A 13,853-nucleotide genomic window follows, 5' to 3' on the forward strand; every position below is an offset into this window, starting at 1 on the left:
AGCCACAAAGAGCCTTGCTCTGTTCTACCCAAAGTTATTAAGGTGCCCTCAGAGCAGCAGGACTTGGAGTTAGGTGTCCTTTCCTGCAGAGAAAAAGTCATTGTTTCTGATGTTTGGGGGAGGTTTAGTGTGCCCTCAGGTTGTCCCTGTGAAGGTGAGTACAGCTATTCTCTAATATTTTACTGCAGTGTCAGTGCTGGGTGTGAGCCGACATCTGATGCAAGATGAATCTAGGACCTTCTGGCTTGGGGCAAGAGTGTGAATGCTGGCAAAGAGGTCTAGGCTATGAAATGTCATGAGTGAACTTTACTCAAAAGTAGTCTCTAAAAATAAATCATAACAAGAGTAGCACTGGGGTTTCTTTTACACGTTCAGAGCCAGCAACCCAGAAGATTTTCCTTTTGCCCATAAGGTATTTGATGACTTATTTTAGAATTAATGCCTCCAAATATGAAGAATGTATGCATACTTCATCCATGATACAAAGATTATAATCAACGAAGGCAGAGCAGAGCATTTGTAGCACAGAAAATCTGAGCTGGAATTGTCTGGTGCCATAACACTGCCTCAGGCTGTGACCTGGTCACATCCCTATAGCCAGACAGAAGGAGGCTCCCAGAGAAAACACACACTGGTTTTGGTGCTTAACAAAGGCATTCTTCCCATCCAGAACTGCTAATTCTCCCCCATCACAGAACAGATTCTTTGGCTGGCTTCAGTGTCTTTAGCACTGACCTCTTATGGTATTACTTGTAAGAATGAGGGCATTTGTTGTGTTCTCCTACTAACCACCAATTTAGATAATTATGTTCAGCATATCTTAAAAAGTGTCCTCTTTTCCTAACTGCATGTCGTATTCCTTGTCTTCTGTGGTATGTTGCTATATCATGTTAATTTGCTTTCTTTGTTGCGGATCTTTGATGGCATTTCACTCCATTTCAGTGATGGGTGAATCATAGATATTTAAAATTAAACATCAGTTTACTAAACATGGTTTGGGATCTGTGGCTAAAGGTGCAATTTTTATGTCATCTGTTACTGTAAAAAACCCCACATACACTTGGAAAACATAATGGGGCAAGTGGCGCAACGCTGCATTCTGACGTTGCTTTTAGATCCTGCTTGGATTCCTTTCCCATGATGCTCACATTACTAGTCATTGTCATTCAAGACTTCAGGATATGATCACTTTTGCTAGTGATGTACTTTGATCAGCTGCCCTAGCCTGCTTCTTGCACACTGTGAATGCTGACTGCTATAGCAAGCTTTTGGTTGCTACAGTTATGCTTACTTGCAGATAGGTATGACTTGTCTGAAGAGGCAGCTTGATAGTGATGAGCCAGTGGCTACTGGATCAGCTGGGACCTTGTCCAAGTGAACATGGAATTAATTGCTGAATCTGAGAAAAAAGCATTTGGCAGAGGTGAAAATGAATTCATTTTTACTGATGGGAAGGAGCTGCTTTGTTGCTTCTGGCTCTAGAGTAAACTTGCAGTATAAATCCATAAATATACTTGTTTACTGCTGTGATTAAATCCACTTGTTTGAACTACCTGTGTAGAAAAGAAATGGTCTCTTTTTAGACTTGTCCTAGTCTTGGTGAAGGATGCCTAGCCTTTGTGATTGTAGGAAACAGAAATCTAGACTGGGGAGCCCTAAGTGATAAAGCCCCGGATGAGAGGGAGAGCTGAGGGTGCAGCATTATGTAGCTGAGCTCTGGAACCAGCCGTCAGTGGAAATAAAATCAAACCGAATTAAACAAATTCCTCTAGAAAAGCGTGAAATATTCAGTGTAGCTGAGAAAGAAGGCCACAAGGTCTTCTGTTTCACTACTTTATTAATGGAATGAAAGGTAGGAAGCTGAAAATGAGCTGGGTTCAATTGCCTTAGCAACTTAGAATTTTGTTCAGATACTGTTCCTCATGTCCTGCCTTCTCACTGATGAAGTCGGCTTCTGGTCACCTGACTTTAAACCACATTCCCAACGCAGCCAGGGCAGCCGGTGCTGACACACTTACAAGCAGCTACTACCTAGATACTAATTCCTCCCTGTTAAGATTTGCTGGGCTCTGTGAACACAAGTGAAAGAAGAGCAACATGTGCTCTGTAGTGAGGGACTGTGCTGGTCATTTGGCCAAGACAGAGAATGGTTGGACACAGCCAGGTGAATCAGTGAGGTAACACTGGAAGTATGGGGTCAGCCCCAGGAAAGAGCTACAGCAAACAAACCGACCTGGGATGTGTACTGCAGCCCTGGAAAAGGTCATTGTTGCTCCTGACCATTAGAAAGGTGGAATTTGAAATCTGCTACTTACTGAGCACTGTGGAGTGTATCACTCCCTTAGCCAAGGTTTATGCTGCTAACTGTACTCCCAGCTAAGTATGAAGCTGGTGTAGAGACCAGCAGGTAGAAGCTAAAATACTCCTTTTGCCTGCCCTGTGTTGCTTTTCCCTCTGTGTACTATATCTGGGGTCATAATTTTCTTACATCTTATTTCTAACACGCTCTTTTTCTTATACCTGAAGAGAAAAGGAAAAGTCCCAGCCAGCCTCTGGGAGACAGAATTATCTTAATTCAGTTAATCCAGATCTCAATCCATATCCTTTTGAATTATTTTTCAGAAGAAATGTTTACCCTGAAAGATCTGGAGTACTGGACTGCATCTCCAGCTGGGTGGCTTTGTTTAATCTACTCAGTTGACCCTACAACACACAAATTAGCTCATTTAATATGAGGGAATGTAGATGAAGCTGGAATCATTTGTCCTAACAGCTTTGAGGAAGAGTATTAAAAGGAGCTAGAACTGCAGCCTGGAGAGAAGAGAGGGGAAATCTGTCCAAGTTCTCCAGACTATAACTGTCAGTGGAGATTACTGACAATGGTAACCAGATAGGAGGTTTCCTTTTGGAAAAGAAGGGTTGAGAAGTGGTGTCCCTTCTTTGGGCTATTCTTCCAAGTACAGTTCCTGCTGTGCCAGAAAAATGATGTGTTAAAGATGAAAATTTATCGCTTGGCAAGAAAAAGGTGCCCCTAATGACCCTTGAAAAAGGCAGTTTGGAGGTGTGAGAGGTCAGCTTGTATGAGGGGGTGACTTTCCATAGGATTTCAGACAGTAGTTGCACCACTGGGTGAGGAGGACTTGGTCTAAGCTTGTCCTGTCCTCATTGCCCAACCATTTAGTGTTCTTCCGTACAGTACCACAGAAAATCCTGACCTGCATTCCTGAGAAAAGGACAACAACTGAGTTTTGGAAGCCACCAAAATCCACTGTTGCTCATGTCCCTGGACCATTCTTAAAATGGCTTCTGGCTTGGACTTGCATGCAGTTTGTCAGAGGCTTTTCTTTGTTTTCATTGTGCTGTGTGAAGGCTCCATCCACACCTCAGAGGACAACATGCAGGAGACAACCATGTTTTAAGTTCAGCTGTAGATTTTCAGAATGGCCTTACAGTGGGCCTCTTCCTCCATTACCTCCACATGTCTATGAGAGAAGTAATGGCCCGGCTGTCTCTGCAGAGCAGAACCTCACTGCCAGCAGGCGCATGCCCTCCTCTGGTGACCATTTAACTCCCCAGTGTTTGCTTCTCAGAGCTGCTCTAGTCCCACCACCACCCACTGGCTCTGCAATCCACCTGGGGTCTGTGGAGCACACCAGATTACTTCCCTGTGACTTCCCTGCCTGAGTGTTTCAGGGGTTAGGCTGCCCTGCCACCGGGCATGCCTCAGGACAGGCAATGGACAGCCACAGCCCTACCCTGGAAGTTTCCAGCTGGAGAAAGCCCTGAGCAACCTGGTCTGGGCTCAAGGCTGACCTTGCTTTGAGGATGGGCTTGAGCTTGAGGACTTGAGCCCTCCTGAGGTCCCTCTGCCAGCTTGACTTATCCTCTAAGCCAAAGGCATCAGGCAAACTGGTGAGTCGCTGCTTTCCTTGGCTGGAAGTGATGGTGGTGGCAGCTGGCAAGGCCTCAGTGTGTTTCTTGGTGGCACTGTGGAAGCACCTTGCTGTCCTGGCTGTGCTCTTGCCTTTCAGAGATTCAAGATGTGACTGAATTTGGGGTTTCCTAAAGAACAGGACCAGTGGAAGTACTGGAGATGTTAACAACCACAGGACTGTTTCATAAATGCCTGTAGATTTAGGCATGATTGGATTCTTCAAAGCGCTCCACTTGCCTTGAATCACCCAGGAAAGTTCTCGTTTTGACACTACGATGGGAGTCACTGAGCTTCTTTGAAACTCTGGCTGCAAACATGGTTGCGGTGCTCTCAGAAACCACAGCCTGAAGTGTGTGAGTTGGACCTGAGCGCTGCTGAAGGGAAGTCTGATGTGGTATTGGGTGCCGAGACCTCAAAAATGTGACTCAGAGCTGTACTTCAGCTTTGGCTCAGAGCTGTGAAAATGGGTATCAAAGGACACTGTCCTGTCTGAGCTGTCTTTCACACGCCCATGATGCTGGCATGAGTGATCATTTAACATGCAGCACAAGGGAGAGGTGGGCGATACCATGTGAATGCAGCCAGGGGCCAGGGTAGTGCTGACAGAGATGTCAAGAGTGTTGAGGGTGAGGGAGATGCAGCCTAAGCCCAGTTTTGTGCTCTGAGTAAACAGTACTATACAGGAAAGGCAAAAAAATCATTCTGTATTCTTCAAATAAATTCTATGCTTTCACTTAAAAGAAAAGCGGAAAAAACAAACAAACAGACAAAAATCCCCAAATAGGCTTTTAATCTTCATAAGTGCAGATGATCTGTTCATTCCACAAAAAAGAGATGTAGAAAACACACACACACCTTTTAACTAGTGAGCAATTTAAAGACTAATAGGATTCATCCATAATTACATAGTTAAGTAAAATTTATGTATGAAAGAATTAACTGATTTCCCTGAGGGCAATATAAACCATAGAGACAGTGCTCTCATTTAAAAGTACCATCTCAATGTTAAAATACTTTGTCATTCTTCTGTAGTGATGGTTAGGTGCTGTGAGAGCCACATGGAAGTTTATTTACTGATCCACAGACAACTGATAACAGATCTCTGCTTTGTTTGGAATAGAAAACTTGAACAGCTTGTCTGCACCTCTCCACTCGGACATTAAATCAACATGGCTCTATTAGTGGCCCTAGGATGCCAGCTGAGCCATCTCTAAGCCTGTCACCGTGATGTCTTCATCTGTAACCAGAGCAGACGTGAGCTCCTGGCAGCTTCGGGAGGTGACAACAAATCCAATTAGCTCCTCTCCATGGCGCCACAATACTACTGTGAAACGGCCTGACAGGGAGGGTGGCTGCAATACCCTGCACAGTGGGCCATATCCTTCGTATTTTAAAAAAAAAAAAAAAAAAAAAATCTACCAACACTTAATTGCTGGAGTGACTTTCCAGGCGGCTGCTGGAACCTCGTACACAATCTGGTCAGAAATGTGAGCTGTCCTGGAGGGCTGGATCATGCACAGCTTGGGGAGGGCTTTGCGAAAGGGTAAAACGCTCCAAGAGGATAAACCTGTGCCAGCACTGTTGCCCCCCTCCCTCACAAGGAAAACTTGGTCTGGAAATCATACAAAAGCCAGTGCCTTCCTGCTCCAGTCCTATGCTGTGTAGGGACAGGGACTTCTGGTGCCCAGAGGTGGTATGTGCTCTGTACTGTCTCTTTTGGCTACCGTGTAAGCCAAAAGATGGAAACTAACTCCCCACTCCAGGCTTTGTCTGCTGGAAGGAAAGTGGGGGGCCGTAGGATGTAGGATTTGGAAGCAGACAATCTAACAAAACTCTTTGAGCATTGAATGGGAGGGTGGATAACACTGCTCAGAAGTTGAGGCTGGGCTGACTGAACTTGGGCAGTTGTATTTAAATCCAGCTTCCTCCCTCCCAGACTGGTTAGCTAGTGTGAAGAAGTATTTCACGGACTGATTAAAAGTTGCTGATATCCCAATGGGCATAATGCATTAAGTAATTTAATTCTTTTAGGCTCTATCACTAATGTGATAATTTTGCATTTTCTGACTAATGCTTGTATCTAATAGTGCAAGGTGAAGTAGGCTGGGGAAAAATGGAAGCTGAAGTTAGGGTCCTCTTGAGTAAGAAACTAAATCTAGTTTCTTCTATTATGTTCTCAATGTCATAGAGGCCATCACTGAAACCTGAGCATCCCTGCTGCTGAAACGTAGTATACTTGAGGTGGAAGAATGCTTCCCAGTGTTCGTGTTCAGGTACTCTCCAATGCCATTCACGTAGGTAAATTCTGTCTCTTCCAGCGCTGGAGACTATTAGAAATCATTGTAACCGTATGCTGCTCTTTGAAATATCACTGAAGTTAGTAACTAGCTTGATTTCTCTGCTTTCTGTGGAGTTGCATCAGGGTAACTGTGTTACCCACAGTTTAGTGACTGTGGTCACTAGATTAAATCACACACCTCTAACAATATAAATTCTATTTTCCGAGCTAGAAAGGATGGGCATTCTTGCACGTTATGAGTCCGTGTAATGCTGACAGAACTGGTTTATAGGTGGCAACGCAGGGGAGGGGAGTATCCAGCAAAGCAACAGTAAAACGGTTGCATTGCTGCATGTCTGCAAACTTGTTTGAATGGAGAATCTTCATTCCTCCAAGGAGAGTGTGTCTTAAACCCAGACAGGAGACAGCATTCCTCTGGAGCCTGGTTCCACCTTGTCTGTGTGGTTACTGCTGATGGAGAGTCGATGCAGTGAAAAACAACTCAAAAAACTGCAGAAATGGTGTTGGGAGGAAGCACAGCGTTACTATTTCCAGCAAGTTAAATGCATATTTTTCAACTGGTTTCCCTGATGTGCAACTTCCATGCTTTAAAAGTGCAGTGAGATCTGGGAACATTTCAGCACTAGTCATGATTTCTGAGGATGGATTTCTCAAGGGAGAGCATATTGCAGCAGTGTTTGCCTCCCAGAGCCAAGCACACACTCCAGTCAATGGGTAGCAGTTGGCAGGCCACCCCTCCCTTGTCAAGAAGCCAGTTGTTCTGTTGTCTCCTACCACATCCCTGAGGAATACCTGTGGGCACTGGCAGCCACACAGCTGATGAAAGGGAAAAAGGTATAACTGGGATAAAACAAAGAATATTTTTCCCCCTGTTTTCTTTCTTTCTTTTTTTTTTTTTTTTAAACAGAAGCAGCTTGTTGCAAATCTACATTACTAAATCAAACTCATTCCAGATTAACTGGGCACAATATCTAGGCATGTGGCTGGTTTACAGAGCAACCAAACACTCAGTGAGCCTTGGAACTAATGGACTGGTTTTGGAAACCAACCGAGTGCTGCCAGGCCCAATTATTTTCAGCAACGTCTTTCTGTTACCAAAATGTGGCACTGTGGACCTTGGCCTGCTTGGTAAGAGCTACCCTGCTAGCTCACTGATGAGCACAATCCAGACTGCAGACCTCAAAATGAGCCTGCACAGCATGGAGAAAAGGATAGCCTGGTCATCAGCACAAGGCTTTGTCTTAACCAGCAATTAGCAGCTGCAGTGGTTAAGCCTGAGGGTTTTTTTAAGCTGGTCACACGTATGCTGGGTGTAACGTGCAGTAGGCAGTTGAAGGAAAGCCTTGGATTCTTCAGGATGAGAATGCAAACAGGTGATGGGAGTTAATGTCTTAGTTACCCTAACTGTGGATGCACATGGACTGCCATTCATACAGTAAAGAGAAAGTTTCAGGGAGAAATAGTTCTAAAGCAGGATGTGAGACCATAGAGCTGATTTGTTGGGGAAATATTCCCACCATAGCTCGCATCACAGGCTGCTCAGCTTGTCTTATTTGACCACAAACTTCACAGTCATGCCAGCTCTGCCAAGGCAGTGGTGGCTGATGTAGACAATTTGCAGTGAGACTGATCGGTACAGTTCGTGAGCCAACTGAGAATTTGCATTATTGTGTGGCTTTGCTGGTGGCAACTGAGTTTTGCTTTGCCATTTTAAGGAGACTGAAGGGATGGCTATAAAATGAAACTTGATGACTGCTACTTCTGCACTGGGCATCACGGAAGCTTTTAATAAGCCTTTGTCCCCTGCCCCTCTCAAAGTTACACACTCCAAATGTGCTTACAGACAACAGTACTGAGTATGATGACTTGCTGCCCCAGCATGCAAGGAGAGCTTGCTGTGACACGTCGGTAGTGGGAAGTAGAACATGCTTTTCTGTTAAGCTCTTAGTCTATCATCTCCTAAATTTCAGCTTTTATGATGATTGCGATAAAAGGCTGGGCCTAAACTGCTGAGTATCACTAAGGTGACTGGACACTGAAAATAGCACTGAGATTGCAGAGCCCTGAAATACAGGAACAAGAGGATGTCCAGATATATTCTATCTGGGAAATGAGAGAGAAGAAGAGAAGACATTGGTAGAGTGACAGCAGAAAGATTTAAAGAGCAGAAAGGAAGGGGAGAAGTTATTTGAGTGGGTAAGAACAGAGGAGATCTCTCATTTGACATCTGAAGGTGATAAGGCACAAAGAGGAAGAGAGGAAGGAAGAAGCATGAAGCCATGTGCTTCTAAGGCAGGCACATCGGCAAGCACAAAGGTGTTTTGTTTCCTGGAGGTTTTGCACCAGCTAATAACATTGGTTATATGGAGCCCTCCAACCTACTTCTCTAGTAGGTCATCCCAAACCAAAAGCTCGTATTAAAAACTCTTAACTTTTTGCTATTCTTTATTTAGTAGTAAATACTGGCTACAATTATGTTTCCTCCCAAATCTTTTAATTCAATAGAACCTGTATCAAAGCAAAACATATGGCTTTGGTTATTGGGAATTTTGGGGGAAATTAGCTACCTGGATTATCACAGGATTTGACAAACAAGTCTTGAGACACACTCTTTAAAAGGAAATTTGTATAAGAAACGATGCCCTTTATTTGAGGACTGAAGGTCTTCCCTCCTCTGGAGGTCTCTGAGATAATGCTTTACAAAAAATTGACAGAAAAACTGTAGGTTTTTCTTGGAAAATCTTCATCAGCTTTCATCAATTCAAGACAAGTTTTGCCCTGTCTTGAAGGAGGAGTTCCTAAATACAGTCATTCTCTTCCTTTTTGTGGGATCTGGCTAGCTATGCTGGGACTTTCTTACTGAAATCACTGACACACACACTGTGGATGATGGTGTTTGCGTAGTCAAGCCTCAGCTGCAATTTCAAAGGCACCAGTCAGAATAATATGTCTGTTGAGCATTCCCGACCCATTTAAAGGTTGGAGAGGCATCTCACAAGAGCTGGCATTAGTCAAACAGCTCCCTCGGTAGACAGAGGGTCTGTTCTGATAGCCTCAGGGAGCCTATAGTTTAAATCAAATGGATTTTGTTGACATATTTTCTTTGCGTGAAGTTTTTAAATATGTCAGAGGTATCTGCCTCTGTTGGAAGCAGAGGGTGGTTTACACAGTTGTGTCACCAGTCCTACATCCCACTATATGATTTCCTCACTTTCACTTGAAGAGAAGTCAACAGTTTTAGAAGCTATGGTTTATACAGTCTCTTGGGCTGTCTTGCAGCTTTGGCTCCTGGTAACACCGGAATCCAAGCTTTTTAAAAAAAAACTATTCTGAAATGGGACTCTTGGAAAAGTATAGTGCTGTTATGAAGAAAATAGCAAGCAAAGATGGTGGCACAGCCAAGACAATTTCCCCTTGGTTTTTGGCCAAACCCTCTGGTGCTTACGTAGGTGCCATCTGCTCTTTCCTCTATGGTATTGCAACTCCTCATAGGCTTTAGGGCTCCTCTAGGCAAAGAAACATAATTGCACCAAAAATCGTTATTTAAATCAAAATGCTACGTTTCACTCAGCTCAACAACTTCAAGAAATACTCATTTTTCCTGCTCTCTTTTACCCAGGCTTGTTTTTATCTACCTAAATGCCACGTTTCCCTGGCTTGTAATATTGCTGTGCTGAGTACTTGCATTACTTTGGTGCCCAGGAGTCCCAGTCGTACACTGTTTTAGGGGTTAATCACAACATTAAGGGTAGTTTTCCTTGGCCAGGTAGCAATTAGAGCAAAGAGAATACTACTCAGTAATCATTTTCCTAGTGTTAGGGCTTACTCAAACTGATGTTCAAGACAAGTTCCCACTCTGAAAACCATTTGCCTGGCAGGTGATAGAGTTAGGATATTCACGCAAGGTTATTTAAGATGCATGAGTGGAGCGATGGGGAGAACTTTATTTGCTCTTGAGGCCCTTGGCACTAATTTGGATGGTTTGTTCTTGCTTTCTCCCTAGCTTTGGCTCAAAACCCCTTAAAAACCTCCTTTGCCTCATGGCACAGCTTCTTCAGAAGAGGGGGAAGCGTTGCTGCCTGGTGCCCAGTTGCTCTGTTGTGTTTTCCAAAGGAACATACTGATGAAATATGGTGCAAATATCCCTCCAAGGGGGCTGGTGCCACGAGGCAATGCAGCTCAATGCCATGTGGTGATACCAGCTCCCATTGCCCAAGCAAAAAGTGTCATGTTCATGTGGCAGCATTGCATGTGAGGAAACAAGCCCTGTACCTTTTCCAAGCCTGGACCTTCTGCGTCTTCTAAAATCAGGGAGTATTCACAGTGATTGCTGGGGAAGGGGTGCTTGTCTTGCTTTTACATATTTCCAGGAAGGAGCTGAGTATCAAACCCCTGCTAGTTGGGTTTAGAGAGTGTTTCTTCCCACCCTGGAGGTTTCACAGCTCCTGGCAGCTTTGGAAACAAGCTCAATCAGGATTCAGACTCAGGCCTCTCACCTGGGGCTATGCAACATTGCTTCCAGACCAATGAGCCATTTTGTAGGTGACTTCTAAACATGCAAAGAAAATTAAACAATTCCTTTGAATATCCTTAGCCAGAAGAACGGCTCAGAGGGTTATTGAATTTTTTTTTTCTTTTTGAGTGCACAGTTCTTGTTTATTTGAATGCTGCATCAAAGCTGAGAGAAAAGGCCATTGTGTCTTTGATTGGATTGGAATTTTCTGCACCAGCATTGGCCAAAGGCAGTCAGTCCATCCTCTCGCAGGCTCTCACACGTGACGCAATGGGGAATGGGGGAGGGGGAAAAACCTGACAGACAAGCAGACAGATCAAACACAACACTTCAAAGAGAAGAAAAAATGCAAGAATGAAGCAATCCGGCACTACAGTCCCTCAATGCTATGAAACAAAGCAGACAACCCTCTACACATGGCCATTCCTGCCATCCAGAGACTGAGGCTGTATACATGAGATCTTACCAAAAGCACTAGGGAGTGGTCTCCAGTGACTACATGACCAGTTATTGCACTATCCGTGCTCAGACACTCAGAGGGGCTAATTAGTGCTTTTAATATGTAAATCAGAGCCTGAACAGATTAAATCTAGGGAAAAAAATAACCCAGCTGGTGAATATGTTGTTTTAATTATTGCTCTGAAGAAAATATGGACATGACTGAAGATGATGGCAGAGAAGAACCTCTAATACTGCCTTACAGAAGTTGTCCTTGTTCATATAAAAGTAGTAGGAGAAGCTTGGTGCTGAGCTGGAGCAGAGGAGGAGCAGCAGGGGCACATGCAGGGCTAGCAGAGCCCTGCTGGCTGCACGCTCAGTCTCAGCCTCAGATACTCCAGTCCAGCCAACGAAGTTTTCAAAATCAGTGTTACTGCTAAGTATGCATACGTCCAAAGGCTCGGTCAGGATTTCACCTTGCTGGGTATTGTTGAAACATGGCAAAAGAGCTATTCCCTGGCCCATGGAGAGATCTGGGGGAAGGTGGGCAGGGGGATTAATACCACGTGTTACACTGGAGAGATGAAAGTCTGTAATCTGTTCACCTCCAGATGTGCTTGAATCCTTTATGTTTACAAGGGCACAGGGCTTGGAAAGGACCAAATATTGCATTTCCCCAGGCTGGGCTTGTCTGAAAGCAGAGGGGAGAAGCAGAACTTAGCTAGGATGGGTAGGGAAGAGGAAAGAGGGAAGGGGGAGGTTGGGTGATTGTTTGTGTTTGATATAGAAAACTGTAAGCAGGAAAGAGGCTATTAACTTTTCTTGAGCTGTGTCCACTGATACTGGATTGAAATAATTTGCACAGCAAGCCTGGACTGCAATCCCCTCTGCCAAGCATGAGCTGAGAGGAGGAAGTTTGCTTTCCAAGAAAAACTTTTTAGAAAGGAGGGCATCTGTATGCCTCAAAGGCCTCTTGCGTTATTCAAGTCAGAGCTGCCTTCCAACCTGCCTGAAGGAATTCAGAACAACTTTCCTCTGTGTCAGTTGCTGAGGCTCTTTTGCAGCCTCTAGTGAAGTGAACATTTTTCTATGGATCAATTTTTAGCTTCTGTCAGTATTGAAAGTCTGAACTTTTTTCCATAGAGCAAGGGAATAGCAGGTAATTATGTTTTCTTTGAACATACACGCCCTTTTATCTGTGCCCTTCTGCCTACCTGTCTGCCTGTCTCCTTATTTATTTGTGTATTGTAATTAAGAATTGGGAGTTGCAGGAGAGACAAATTCCTTTTCCCATTCTTTTTCTCTCTCCCCTTCATTTTTCTAGTGTCTAGTTAAAGTGCACTGCTTGAAATAGGCAGTTAAAAATGTCTTTTGTTATTCTCCCAATATACATAAAGATGTACATGCACACATATATCTCTACATATTCAGCCATAAGATTATACATAACTGGATCTGTTAAGTCATGTAACAGACTCATTCAATAGAAGATTTCATCATATGCTCCTGATCAGCTATAAGAATTAGGTTGACTGGCCTGGGTTGCCTGGGATGTAGATATTCCTTCATGATAATTTTAGTAATGCTGTTTAATAGAGTACAATTTACCCTTCTTCTCTAACTCCAGTCTTTCCTTCTGTTCTTTCTGTCCTCTCCTCCCTGTTGCTGCACTGTGGATGCCCTGGAAGGCAAATGTGACCCTCCAAAAACTCTCTTCCTTTAACCCTTATAACACAGTGGCTGTGGGATGCGATCTTCTCAGTGTTAGCTCCTCCTTCGTAAATCAAGAATGACTTCAATGGAGCAAATCTGCATGAACATCACCCCACATTAACCTGTCCCATTAAATTCTTGAACTCCTTGGAGGGACAGAGGGATTAAACACAGGATGAGAATTTAGGAAATCTATGTCTCCCATCCTGGCTTTGTCACTTTTATCCTCCATGACCTTGGATTAATCCTTTGAGTCATTTTAATGCTGTGCAATGGCACATGGTGCTGGTATCTCCAGGCATGCTCCTGTATCTACTTTGTGAAGTGCAGCGCCTTGCAAAAGTCTAGGTCTATCAGCACTGTGCCACTGAGAGCTAATTAGTTCAGGTGCTGATGCCATCGATGTGTAGCTTCTGATCACTGAGTGAGCAAGAGTCACAACTGGTGAAGGTACATCTCCAGTGTGACCGCTGTCAGTGTAAAAAATGTACGATGGGTTTCTTATGCCATTTGTGGCTAAAAAGCCTGTCACTTTTGCTGCTTTTAAGACCTGATGTTTTAGACACAGACACTTCCACTTAGTGTGGACTTTGGACTTTCAGTACATTATATATATACAAAAATAATTTTCCTCTTCTAGGAAAAAAAGTGAGTGCTAGATATTTAAATACTGTGTTCATTTGAGTGTTGTTGCTGTCCTTTTAGCCCTGAAACAGACTCTTCATGTGTGCCCAGCACTTCCTAGACACACCAAAGACAACCTGGCTGTCCTAAGGAGCTTTTGTTATAGGTGTCAAAGAGCTGACAACACTTAGTAACAAAACACCAGACAGGCCAGAGACTTAAAACAAACAAGGCTTCTTGTTTCCTCAATAAGTTTGCCACATTTTTAGGTTTAATAACATTTACTTTGTCATAAACACAGGCACACTGCTGTGGGAGGAGGACAGCAGACA

This window comes from Falco peregrinus, chromosome 1 (assembly GCF_023634155.1).
Source record: "Falco peregrinus isolate bFalPer1 chromosome 1, bFalPer1.pri, whole genome shotgun sequence".
NCBI lineage: Eukaryota > Metazoa > Chordata > Aves > Falconiformes > Falconidae > Falco > Falco peregrinus.